The 14,601-nt window shown below is 35.9% G+C and overlaps 1 protein-coding gene and 1 pseudogene across 1 annotated transcript in view; one reads left to right on the top strand and one right to left on the bottom strand.

Moving 5' to 3' along the window:
• LOC145240040 (fibrillin-3-like) overlaps positions 1-14,601 on the top strand; it is a 671,777-nt gene that overhangs the window by 198,104 nt on the left and 459,072 nt on the right. The window lies entirely within an intron of this gene.
• LOC145240403 (5S ribosomal RNA) lies at positions 8,949-9,066 on the bottom strand (annotated as a pseudogene).

Below are 14,601 nucleotides of genomic sequence, written 5' to 3'. Positions count from 1 at the left end.
CGAGAGAGAGATTAAAATGAGAGAGAGAGATCAAAATTAGAGAGAGAGAGAGATCAAAATTAGAGAGAGAGAGAGGAATAGTAGGCCGAAACGTCGTGAAACACCATCTATTTTGTATGATTTTTATGATGTAAATAGCAAGCAATGGCATCAGTAACTTGACCTGGGTGCCATCAGCTGGAATCAAAACCAAAACTTTTCTACCTTATTTCTTAAGCTTATGAGTCACACCCACGTCCCCCCCACACGCACGCATATATATATATATATATATATATATATATATATATATATATATATATATATATATATATTAAATGAACGTTCTATTGAACCTGACAGTTCTTTTTTCCGATTTTGTTGAATAACTTTTCAATTTGCCGAGCAGTATTTTTTATTTCGGCTGGCATGTTGTATATTATGGCGCCCAGTAGTTATTGTTCGGCCATATTCTTCTCAAGCGTTTTAAATTGGTGCATCATATACAATATGCCGGACGAAAAAAAAAAGAGACAGCTCGGCGAATTGAAAATGAACCAACATAACCGGAAAAAAGAAGTCAGTCGTGTTCAATCAAACGTGCTTGAATATATATATATATATATATATATATATATATATATATATATATATATATATATATATATATATATATATATATGTGCGTGTGTGTGTGTTGTTTTTGCGATAGGTTTTCAATTAATTTAATTATTTATGAAAGTGTAATTTTACCTAAAGTTTTTACCTAAATTAGTTAGTAATAATGAGTTTTTACCTAAATTAGTTAGTAATAATGAGTAATTAGTTAGTAATAATGAATTAGTTTTTACCTAAATTAGTGATAATGAGTTAGTAATAATTTTCCTTTTAACCAATTTGATACCCCCATATGGGGAGCGGCATATATATTGTTTTTAAAATATAATTATCCACTGACACATGTTTCGTCATCTATAACTTATCAGAGTGGCTGAATGTGTGTGTATATATATATATATATATATATATATATATATATATATATATATATATATATATATATATATTCATCTGTCATCTTTTATTTGAATGATGGAATCACTCGATCGTCGAAAACAAGATTTAAGAACGCAAACAAGCCGGCAAGGACGCCCAGCTGATCCACAGTATTTTATAATTATGTAGATTAGTGCTAAAATAACAACACTGTGACAATGTTTGCACATGTGTTTGACGTCATCATAGTAAGTGTTGCTGTTATATATTATCACCTATCTTTGTTTGTGTTCACGTTTATTTTCTTTATTTTTCAGGTAAGTTCATTTTCTTTGAAGTCGACCAATACAAAGCGATCAAATTTGTAAGTAAACATTTTTTTTACAGAAATAAAACAAACTCTAATCAAAATCGTTGGATATGATGACATCATGAATACCAGAAAAGTTTCTTTATTTCTCCATGCGTAATATATATGTTGTATATACCACATGCTGTGGTATATACAACATATATATTGTCTTTGTATTTAGGCAGCATTCTTGCATTTAAACAAACGTTGTTAAAGACAACAGAGAACTTCCGTTTGATTAGACCTTTTTTTATTTTTTTTTTCTGTTGATCTTTTTACTATGTAGATCGAAAAAATTAATATAAGTTTTCGAAGTTGGCCGCGTATCCGCTTTTCATCTTTCAAAGACATCTTCAGGAGAACTGTGTAAATATTACTTCGAGAAAAGCTGGAACGTTTTTATATAGTAACAGCAGGGATGCATGCGAACTGTGAGTACGCAGTGTGGGAAAGACGGACTGTCCAGTTCTGTGGTCAGAGCATCGTCAGGTGAGGGGCGAAGGCTACAATAGGCATTTGAGTGCGTTTTGACTGAACTGGAATGTGATTTGATTAAGATCAGGTTTTTGCGTTTTATTTTATATAACTTTAAGTAGTTTTAAATTTTGACTTTGGTTTCATGGTGTATTATTGGAGTATTGCTGACAAGAATTTCTCTAACTTCGGAAGTTATGATTTTTGCAATGAAATATTGCAAATGATTTTGTACTATGCATGGTAAGGCGACATTATATGGTAGTCATAGTATAACCGATGTAACCAACATAACTATTGGTTTTATTGTTGTCACAGAAGCTGCACTCTCCCAATATATAGATACAGTGCCACATAAAAGTAATGGATACATTACATTCCTACTACTATTCTAACTTATATTTGGAGTAATTGCGTAATCAAAGTTTAGAAAATTTATATTTAAGGAAAAATATAAATTAACAAACGCAAAAGTATTGGATATATTGATTTAATATTTGGTTGCATAGCTTTTGTTACGTTCAATAGCTTCGAGTCGCTTTCTATCTTTTTGCAAAGATTTGCAGGTGTTTTGCGCCATTCTTCTTTACAGAACTTTTCTAGTTGTTGAATATTTTGTGGATTCCTCTTATGAACATTGATCTCTAATATTTTCCACAAATTTTCAATTGGGTTGAGGTCTGGAGACCGACTGAGCCAAATAAGAACATCAATTCCGTTAATTTGAAGCCATTCTTTGGTTAGTTTGGCAGTATGTTTGGGATTATTGTCCTGCTGAAACACGAAATTGCTATTACGTTCCAACAAATCAGCAGATTTTCGGAGGTTTTTTCTCCAGAATATTCCTGAACATACGCCCATTCATTCTACCATTGATGATTTCTAATTCAGCAGTACCGTTGGATTCAAAATATCCCCATACCATAATCGAACCACCGCCAAGCTTCACTGTAGGAAAGGTATTCTTTTCTTCTTTGTTTTTTTTTTTTTGTAGGCGATGCCATTTTTCCCGTCATACCTGTGTTGGTATGTTTCTTCCAAAGATTTCGATTTTCGTTTCGTCTGACCAGATTACCTTGTACCAAAATTCTTGGGGTTGTTCCCCATATGTTTTAACATAATTCAAACATGATCCGACATGTTTAAGCTTCAATAATGGAACTGTTCTTGGAGATCTGAAAACAAAACATGGGCTCTACTGATTATATTCTTGCTCACATCAATCACAGCTTCTCTGAGGTTTGAATTTCACCACGAATAAGAAAAGGGTTTCTTTGTAACTTTCTGTTTACCCACCTTGATTTTTTTCGTTTCATTTACTTGGTCGACCACATCTTGGGAGATTTGCAACAGCTTTACTAGGTTTTTAAAACTTTCTAATAACATTTCCAACTGTAAAAAGTGGTAGATTAAGTTCCCTTGATATTATTCGATACTCCTTTCTTTGTTTCTGCTTATCAATGATTTCTTTGACGAATATCTATTGACAACTCTTTAGTTTTAGACATTTTTATAAATGAACTGATTGGCTTTGACGCAGGTACCACGCAAACAAAAGCCATCTATAATTATTTTAGAAAAGGGATTTTTTAAAGTGTATCCCATACTTTTTCGTTTGTTAATTTATATTTTTCCCCTTAAATATAAACTTTCTAAACTTTGATTTTGTAATTAATACCCTAAATATAAGTTAGAATAGTAATAGGAATATACTGACCAAATTTTAGGTCAAATCTTTAACCATAATTAAAGTTATGAAGAAAAATGTAATGTATCCAATACTTTTGCATGTTATTGTATGTATGGAAATCGCTCGAGACAAGGCATGAAGTCACTTGATGTAAGAAACTAACAAGAACGAAAGCTGATTATTGCAAAAAACAGGATGTACCTAGTGATCTTAGTTTTAAAAAGAGCAATACTATAGGTAGAAGGAAAACAGTGAGCAGGAAGATAGTTCCGCAACCTTGAAATCCTTGAAAAAGAAGTTACTGGAAAAATAAGCTGTATTAAAACGGGGTAGCTAAACAACAAGTTTATGAAGACCACTTGACCAACAAGTAACCCGAGCTGAAACAAAAGAAGCAGAGAAGAGATTAGACAATTCTGAAGAACGCATGCCATAATAGTATTTATAGGAAAAGACTGAAATGAAGGATGGAGCCAATCAAATCCTAGACACGTTTCTGCACTTTATCAAGGACACTCAAATGGGACAGAAATTCACGAGTCCAAATATGACAACAGTACCCCATACATCGTCTGATAGTGGATTTGTAGAGATAGAGAATAGCCTCGCGTCATAATAGTATTATAAAAAAGACTGAGACTAGCAACATCATGGATGTGAGCGAGAGAGGTTCCTTTACAGATTAAAATTAACCCATTTCTTCACGTGTTAATTGCATAATATGTGTGTTCCACGTCTGGCTCCACTTGCTCTTGCTCTACAGTTTAAATATTGAGTGCTTAGCAAGGAGGTATTATTAGCTATTTTTAGTCGTTCGTGTAATTCAACAAAGAATTGAAACCTTTTGTCTTTTGTATATTAGCAGTAACGGCATGTTTAGCGGCTGTCTAAATACATGAAATCGATCTTACGAGTAAGAACATTTAACAACGGGTGGAACAACAAATTTGTCGCCCGAAAAAAGAAACACTATAGCTTTCTGAAAGTACTTCTTTTAAACTCCTCAGCCTAACGTTCACAGGGAATATGACTTAAAACAACTACATTGAGAGCATTGCCAGGACCGCTGCGAAGAAGATAGGCTCTCTCTACCGTGCTAGAAACATACTAATGCCCGAAAGTATCCTGTACTTCTATAAGGCCACCATTCGCCCATGTAGGGAGTGTTATTGTCATATTTGGGCTGGTGCATCTGCTACTAGTCTCTTGCCCTAGAAAAGTTTCAAAAGAGAGTCGCCAACCTGAATGATCCTGAACTGTCATCTAAGCTTCAGCCTCTGTCCCATCGACGAAATGTTGCATCCCTCTGCCTATTCTACAAGTATTTTAATGATGAATGGTCCGACGAAATGCAAGCACTTGTGCCCCCTCGACGTAAATACTCCCAACAAACCCGACAAGCAGCTAAATCCCACCCCTACACAGTAAAGATCCCGAGATGTAAGAGAGATTTCTACTCCAGTAATTTCTTCCCCAGAATTGCTAGACTTTGGAGTTCCCTTCCGGGTCCCTGCTTCCACAACTGTACTGACATGCAGAAGTTCAAGTATAACGTGAACCGACATCTTGCTGCCCAACTCCCTACATAGTACCCCTGTAGCTTATGTCCCTGATAGTAGCTCCCTACATCAAAGTAGCAATGTACCTTGTTTGGAGTGAAAATGTAATAAAAAAAAAATTTAATTATTGAAAAAATCAATTCAGTTAACTTGATTATGTAGAAGAGTTGACATCTATTCAATGTAGCCGCTTTCAGCCTCAATTACGGCCTCGATAAAGGTCCGGAACTGGGTGCATGCCTTTTTCACAAGTGCCAATGGGAGCTCGGCGAATACTGGCGGCGATCACGCTGGCTTTGTGGGGGGTCATGTTTGTGATGTTCTTGACTAATGAAACTAGTTCAGCGGGTTCAGGTCGGGGGAGGAGGGAAAAGAGCCAGTGAGAGAAGAGTACAAAATTGTAGCACTCCTTCTGAAGCCAAGACTTGGTCTCTTTGAACTTGTGGGTCGGCCTAAAGGTCTGCTGACACACCCAGGGTCTGCCAGCGGACACCTGATTGCACCAGGGGATTACTAAACTCTTCGGCATATCCAAGTACACTTTGGTGTTGACGTTCAAGCCGACTTCAAAGATGGGGGGGGGTAGCATGATGTGGCCCTCACTTGAAACCGCACTAAACATTGTTTTCATCATCCTGGGCACGTTCCTGTTATTCGCGGCAATCCAGCGATGCATTTTAGGATGCTGACATTCCTGTTGCAATAACTTGGATCTTGTTCGTTGAACATTGTGTCACTTTCAAACATAATAGAAAGCTCCTACCGCTTCTGGGATTTGTACAAAACTGGCCAACTTGTAGATGGTCTGCAACAAACAAAGGAAATCAGTTTTCATTAAACGGAAATGGAATCATGTCACCTTTTCTCGGTCACCCTATAATAAGAAGAGGTGCCGCATATTTGGTTTTGGCTGACCATAATTTAATTTCACCACTTGGAAAAGTTGGTGTCACTATAGATAGGGATTCATACTGAGATGAAGCCACTTTAAAATGAATGTCCATTCAAATGCGCCTTCATATCTCTAGATGTGCATAGGACTAGGTGTGCATTTCACGGGCGGAGTTTCTTTCCTAGAACTGTCCGTCTTTGGAACACATCTGACTATAACTTGGATAAATGAACCCTATTGTAGTTTCACCATTTATCATCATCGCATTATTGTCCCGTTTTCTACTTAACAAGGATTTACCCTTATCCTAAAGTGACATCTAGGTCTTGATAAGCAGTGACATCCCAAGATAACATTTTATTTTCAACGATAAAACTGCCCCCTTACTTTCATGAGAATGGATTGATAGTCCATCACAAAGACAGCAATGTCTATATACACCCGTGCCAGAATTCTATGCAAATTGATATTTTTGTTCTAACTCCGATAGCTTTCAATGAAAATTTGTGAAATTCAGCACATTATATGGCAACACTAACGCAAGCGAAGATCTAAAATTTTAAGCAAATATGCACAGTAATAAACAATTGGCAGCCATTTTGGTGATTTGCCTTTTTTTCAGCCAACTTTATATGCAAACCAATGCTAAAATATGGTGAAGTGCTAAAAGATCATCGAAAAATTGATTATTCTAGGAATTTGTAAATTAAGAACAACAATAATAAAGAACAAACAACTTGAATATGGTTTCATAGTACAATCAATATCTTATATAATTGCCATTTTTATTGACAAGAGCAAAAAGGCTTTGGTCCATTGAAGATGTCAAACTTTCGATTTCATCTGATGAAATATCTTTGGCAGCAGTCAGGATAGCATTCCAGAGGTCATCCTTGAAGTTGTACTGCCTTCCTCCGGAGTAAATATTTTGTTTCAAGATGCTCCACAAATTTTCGATGGGATTTAAATCTGGAGAACAGGCTGGCCATCGCATTATTTTCCCATGCCTGTCAAAACCTCTCTCCAAATATTCAGTGGATATTCTTGCAGAATGAGATGGTGCATTATCATGCATAAATACCATCTTTTTCTGGAATGCCAAATTCTGTTTTTTGTGCCAGGCTTCCAAGTGTTCCTTAATGAAGTCAATGTAGAGTTTGGCGGTAATTTTCACTCCATCTGTGACTCTGAATGGTCCTACCATCATTGCCAATGATTGCAGCCCAGAACAGCACACCACCACCTGCTTGTTGACGCCTGATCCTTTGGGGGCGTAGACCTCATTATGGCACCATCCTCTCCTCCATTCATCGGGTCCATCAAGGGTCGCTCGACACTCATCGGTGAACAAAAGTTTGAAAATTCACCTTCATATGATCTCTTACCCACTCCATCCTCTTTTTCTTGTGGATATCGTTCAATTTAGGCCGGACCTCTGGCTTTCCAAATTTTGCAATCGTTCTCAGGATACGGTAATGAGTTGATTTGGGCACATCAGGAACGCCAGCTTTTTCAAAAACTTGTTTGCTAGTTTCAATTGGGTTACGGCCAACTTCTCCCTTGATCTTGCTCATTGTTTGACGTGACAGATATGATTTCTTACGAATTTTCCCTTTGTCAGTATGTCCATTGCAAAATTGAAGGTTAGTACAATATTTTTTATTGTACGATGGTCACGGTGTAATTCTTTGGCAATTTCTAAGGTGGAAATCTTATTATGGAGCCTTTGAACAATTTTAAACTTCTCAGCTTGACTTAAAGCACCTTTACGTCCCATCTTGCATATAAAGTTGGCACGCTGAAAAAACTGCAAGTCACCAAAATGGCTACCGTTTGCTCGCTATTGCGCAGATCAGCTTAAAATTTTATATCTGCGCATGCGTTAGTGTTGCCGTATAACGTGCGAAGTTTCGCGAATTTACATTGAAAACTATCGGAGTTAGAACAAAAATATCGATTTGCATATAATTCTGGCACGGGGTGTATATTCCAACAGATGGGCAGAGTAGATAAGTTGGTTTTCTGTCCACCTCATGGGTAGATAGGCTTTTGAGCTTTAATTTGAATGACGGTTGGATTTGTCTATAGATTCGGTCGGGTTAAAAGTTTTGCTTTACAGGCCTGATATCATGTAGAAGAAATCAAGATTCATTAAAACCTTAAAGAATAACTCGTTATAAAATGAAGTTGTAATTTTGATGGAGAATCCGTCTGGTGAAACATTGATGATGAACCACACTCAGCATCCTGAAAACAGAAATAAGCTGATCAAAGATGTTTATAATCGTATGACGGTAACAAAACTGATCAAACCATCTGTGAATTTAAGGAGGGGTACAATACAATGCAACACTGTCTCGTCAGCCTTCTACTTGTTACATATATGTGATGGTCAAGTTCTCTTGGTCGTATAAACGAAAAGTTATTTCGTGTTTAAATGAATATGAGACACTTTTTAGGTTTTCAATACACATAGTCGAAAAGGAAAATGTGTTACACTTTCAATAATAAAAAAGCAGAAGTTCTTTGTACATACTTGCTATAAAAAAAATAAGCTTCTTTTCATGAACCAGAGAAACGTTCGCTAAGTTCTCTTCAAGATTTTATTTTAGGCGAATTTAGTCAGGAGAGAGAGAGAGAGAGAGAGAGAGAGAGAGAGACTAATATTCTCCTTGGCTAATTGCTTACTTCTTAACTTAATTTTAAAACTTAATGAAATAAATGACACATATGAACAGAGAGATTGAACGATGTCACAACGAGTGTACGATTACGGCCTGGGTCACTAAACAGAGAAATCCAATCGGTAAAATATGATGGTGATTACTGTAACTAAACTGCGTCAGCACTAACCCTATTCAGGTTTAACCGGCTTCCCCCGAAGGAGGAAGTTTCATAGGAGTATGAAATTCACAAGCGGACCCCAGTCACATGCATATCCCTGTCAGGGGAGATGACGACGTTAGGTTTTTGCAACTTTTTGCAGGGAGGTATCGACGTCCTCTTACATACAACACCTGGTCTTCCCAAATTGGTCACCCATTTTAGTAATGACCAGGCTCAACGTTGCTTAACTTCGGTGATCTGACGGGAACCGGTGTGTCAACGTGATTATGCCGTGATGGTGATTATTGATTTGTTTCTAAATGTTTGAATGTGTTTATGTTGTTGACCCATTTCCTGCATGGGACAAATTTTATTCCATTTTAGTGTTAATAATTTGTGATATGTTCCGCGAAAGCATATATTCGTTTGAAATAGCTGAGTGGACTATGGCTATTCGATTCGAGTAATAGAATGATAAGTCGCCTTGTAAAATAAGTGTTCGTGGTCGAAGTTGACATATCACTAGCATGAAGCTTCGGCGTACCTTTCGACGTCCGTCACAGGTGGCTCCACCAGTCGGTGGTTATGGGTAAACTAAACAATTGTATTCTTGTATTGATAAAGAACCCGGATGTACTTATATTCATTACATGACTTTGTTAACCCTTTAGCGCCAGACTTTTTTATGCAATAAATTAATTTTTAATCACGAATCCCACACGTGACGGAAGTTAGTGTGCAATATAAACACGCCCCTCGTCCACTTGTTGAACCATGCAAAGACCGGTTAACAAGCCATAAGAGTAAGAGATATTGTTGTTGTTGTTGTTGTTTTGTTTTTTGTTTTTTAAGGCAACTTGAAAGTAAAATTTGGCGGTAATGGAGTAAGGGATAAGGATGAAATTTTGTTCTTCATCAATTGCATCCACCCACCCACATCATCCAACATTACTTATGTGATTAAGGATGTTTTTTGTTCAGCTATATTAAAGCATTTGTATAAAGTGAACGTTTTAATTTACATTAAATAATATGAAAATGGCTTCAAACTAAAGCATCTTAAAAAAACGTTAGATTATTATTTGTTATCTATCTATCAATCTATCTATCTATCAATCTATCTATGTATCAATCTATTAAAATTCTGTAGATCTTGTCTGTATGTCATCTTGTATCATTTTGTTTGACCCCTGCATAATAGATGACGTCACAAATCGATGATTAAATCTGCTAAAGCCTTCAAAGCGATCATTATACCATTGATAATGGATGATGTCATCATTTTGTGAGGTCATACATAAAAGGTGGATGGAAAACATCGGAAACGGGTTCTTTATGACGTCACATGTAAATGACGTAACAAATGATACCATCATACATTGAAACAGAACATGGGCGTGTCCCTTAACCTCACATAAATACCACAAATAACATTATGCATCACTTGTTGTAGTGTTCGAATCGAATTCAAAATGCAGTTAATATGCCCGCTCCTTGTTTAAGCGTAATATTATTACGATAACCGAAAATAGGTAAACTTAATATTTTTCGCCCAAAGTCGGAGTCTCATTTCAGACCGACCAAACGCATGCATATGCGCCTTTGGGTGTGACAGCTGCGAAAACAGCGGGATATCAACTGCTCGCAGAATATGAGCGTTATCAGCTCCCTTGCGAATACGGTCAGTGCTCTATTCGGCTCTTATCTACAAATGCATATTTATCAAAATCCCACACGTTTAAGTGTATGCACGTGTGAAAGTAACTACACGAATGATCACACACACACACCTCACATACACACATATACACACACATATATGTGTGTATATGTGTGTGTACGTGTGTGTGTGTGCGTGTGTGTGTGTGCATTCATTGACATACAGCTGTTTCGTATTTTCAAGACTCATAAGTGTGACAAGACTCAGCAAGCATCTAAACTAAGATGCCAGTGGTTCCCTTCGGATGCCTTACCAACTTAGCAATAAACTGCTGCTAGAAGGATAAGTTATCTCGTATTTAAAGAAAACATTAATTGATTTACGTATATTTTTTTATTGTTGTATTTGTGGGGTTGACACCAGAAGAGGTTGCATTGCTAAATGAAAAACTGTAATGTGTTCGATTCAAATGGTACATACACACATCGGTAATAAAAAATAAATCACACACACACACACACACACACACACACACACACATATATATATATATATATATATATATGTGTGTGTGTGTGTGCGTGTACGTGTGTGTGTGTGTGCGCGTGTGTGTGTGTTTTATTATTTATTACCGATTCATCGGCTTAGTTACACATGTTACCGAATCATATTAACGATCAAGTAACTTCATCAGACATTACAGAAATTACGGGATTTTTGTAATGTCTGATGAACTTACTGGATCGTTAATACGTTTCGGTAACCGAAACATGTGTAACAAAGCAGATAAATCGGTAATAAAAAATAAAACATATATTTGCTCCGCAATAGTACTGAGCACTTTCTTCAGGTTTTTACTAATTACCACTTTATATATATATATATATATATATATATATATATATATATATATATATATATATATATATATATATATATATATACCAAACAAATGACAAAAGCCTATATTACAAATTTCATGATGTTGACCATCTTACAATTTATTCCTTTAATTACGTTGACATTCACAATTCTTGACAGCAACTGCTTCGTAGCGCAAACTCATTCATTCACTTATTATATCAATCAATGAATCTATTCTGCCCTTAACTTGTCAGAAGAAACAGCAACTATCAATCCATTAAAAACATATTATATGCATTTGGGCGTGACTACAAAATCCGAAAATTGTAAGAGAAGTTGCAATTTCTTTTTATTTTATTTTTTATTTCGCCATTATTTATCTTCACCATCTTTTATGGACATTTTCGGATTTTATAGTATATTCTTTTAAATGCTACCCATTCGCATATTTGTGCTTCTTCCAAAACATCGTTCATGATAGATTGAAGAATTTCTGGGTTGCAATTTAACTCCCTTATTTCGTTCCTGATGTTTTCCTTCAATTCTTGCAGGGTTTGGGGTTTGTTAACATAGACCCTTTCTTAAAGATATCCCCACAAGAAAAAGTCAGGGCTTGTAAAGTCTGCGGAACGTGGTGGCCATTTGACATTGCAATAATGTTGTCGCCAAAGCATTGCCTGAGGCGTTCTACAGTGTCTCTCGCCGTATGTGTCGTTGCCTCATTTTGTTGAACCATAATCCGGGCCTATTTTAATTTGTATGCGAAGAAAGCCTGTAATCATAGTCGGGTATCTCTCTCCAGTAACACTGACAGCATTTTCGTTTTGATATATAAAAAATAATCTTCTTTATTACTGAACACCATATAGTGCAATTTATGGGATGCAACTGTTTTTGATGAATTGCCCTTGGATTTTTTTTAGAGCCCTAAAATTTGTAATTTTGTTAACGAATCCATTTAAATAAAATAGACTTTATTTAGCATAATCAACTTTTGCAGAATATTTGGGTCATTTCGGACAAGTTTGAAGTGCATATTGAACCCTTGATTGAATATTTTCAGACTTCAAGCGTTGAACAAGCTGCACTTTATAAGGAAAGAGTTGTAAACTGTGCAGAATATTGTGTAGTGAGCTTCGACAAATCCCAAGTTGCTGGAACGTCGTCGAATTGATGTTTCGGGATGCTGCTCCACCCTCATTCGCACTCTTTCCCTATTTTCATTTGTGATGGCGTTTCGCGGTCTGCCAGACCATGGAAGATCAAGTACAGCTCATTGGTCTTCAAATCGGCGCACAATGTTTTGTATTGTCTTCTGACTTCCGCTTTCTCTGACATAAAAATGACGCCGATAAGCTTTTTGGAGCAAAAACAACTGATCCTTGATTTTGGTAAAACAATTTCACAACGTGCGTACGTTGTTCAATGTTATACTTATGTATAATTCATTTTCAAAACATTAACTGTAACATATCTGAAATAGAGAAAAAAATAACCATTAATCGTAAAATGACAAAGATTTTTAACCTTTCAGTGACAACCTGTATATATGGAGATTTATATGTATTATATTATATGCAGCTCTCTCTCTCTCTCTCTCTCTCTCTCTCTCTCTCTCTCTCTATATATATATATATATATATATATATATATATATATATATATATATATATATACAGTGATGATCATATTTATTGGCACGGTAAAATAAAAGTTAAATTTTGTCCAATAAATTCTAAAAAAGGGATTAAATTAAAGAAAATAACAAAGTATATTATGTATTTTTAACTGGCCTTTCCGATGCAGCAATCGGATTTTAGAAAAAATAAATAACAAAGGAACAACAAACATAATTGCAAAAAACCCTTGTTCAAAATTATTGGCACGATTTATTTAATAATCAATTGTATAGCCTTTGGCCTTGATTACCTTCCTCAGTCGCTTTTCATAGTTTACAACCAAGTTGTTGCACTCTTCAGTAGTAATTTTAGCCCACTCTTCCTGACAATAATCCTCCAATTGAATAAGATTCTTAGGCTTCCTTTGCATTACCCTCAATTTTAATGTTCTCCATAAATTTTCAATTGGATTAAGGTCTGGGCTTTGTGATGGCCACTCCAAAACATTAATATGATTGTCCTTAAGCCATTTCTTAGTCAGTTTAGCCGAATGCTTTGGGTCATTATCTTGCATGAACCACCAACAACGACCAAGTGAGAGCTCTTTAGCAGAGTCTTTCAGGTTTTCATCCAATATTTTAACATAATCTTCCTTTTTTATGCTACCTGTGACCTTAACAAGTCGCCCTGGTCCAGAGGCAGCAAAGGATCCCCAAAACATCAAACTGCCTCCACCGTGCTTCAGTGTGGGTATGGTGTTCTTAGGCAGGAAAGCTTCGCCAGATTTTCTGTAAATATAAGACACTTTATTATGGCCAAATAACTCTATTTTCGTTTCGTCAGTCCATAGAACACGTTTCCAGAATGCAACATCTTTATCAATATGACGTTTTGCAAAGGCTAGCCTTGCTTTCAGGTGCATAGGCTTCAATAAGGGAGTCTTTCTCGGACGACATGCTTTTAAACCAGCTCTCTTCAAAACTCTACCAACTGTATGTCGAGATACATTCACTCCAGAGGTGCTCTGTTCATCAACAATCTCCCCAACAGAGATCCTTGGGTTTTGTTTTACTTGTCGAACAATTTTCCGTTCATCTCTTGGGGAAAGAATCCTTTTTCTCCCTCTACCCTCTAAACTCATAACGTGGCCTTGCGATTTGAACTTGTTTATTATGGCTCTAACAGTGGATTTGGGAAGGTTTAGCTTCTTTGAAATCTTATCATAGCCCTCCCCATTGGTATGGCATGCTACAACAAGCTTCCTGACGTCTTCGCTGTGTTCCTTAGTTTTAACCATGGCGATTGAAAATTATAATTTAGTCACTTATAATAGTTTAAATAAATCGCTATCTAAAAATTATCTGAAAACAAATTATTCACTGAATTAGCGTTAAACAAGCATAATATGGCTATAAAAAAGTTCAGAAAGCACGTAAACCGGAAATTGATTGATATTATAATGATACTAAAAGAAAAACAAAGCCGTGCCAATAATTTTGAACAAGGGTTTTTTGCAATTATATTTGTTGTTCCTTTGTTATTTATTTTTTTCTAAAATCCGATTGCTGCATCGGAAAGGCCAGTTAAAAATACATAATATACTTTGTTATTTTCTTTAATTTAATCCCTTTTTTAGAATTTATTAGACAAAATTTAACTTTTATTTTACCGTGCCAATAAATATGATCAT

Source organism: Euprymna scolopes, chromosome 19, assembly GCF_053919585.1.
Source record: "Euprymna scolopes isolate OS-2025 chromosome 19, ASM5391958v1, whole genome shotgun sequence".
Taxonomy (NCBI): Eukaryota; Metazoa; Mollusca; class Cephalopoda; order Sepiida; family Sepiolidae; genus Euprymna; species Euprymna scolopes.
Note: the sequence above shows the minus strand (reverse complement) of the source record. Positions and strands in the feature narration are given on the sequence as shown.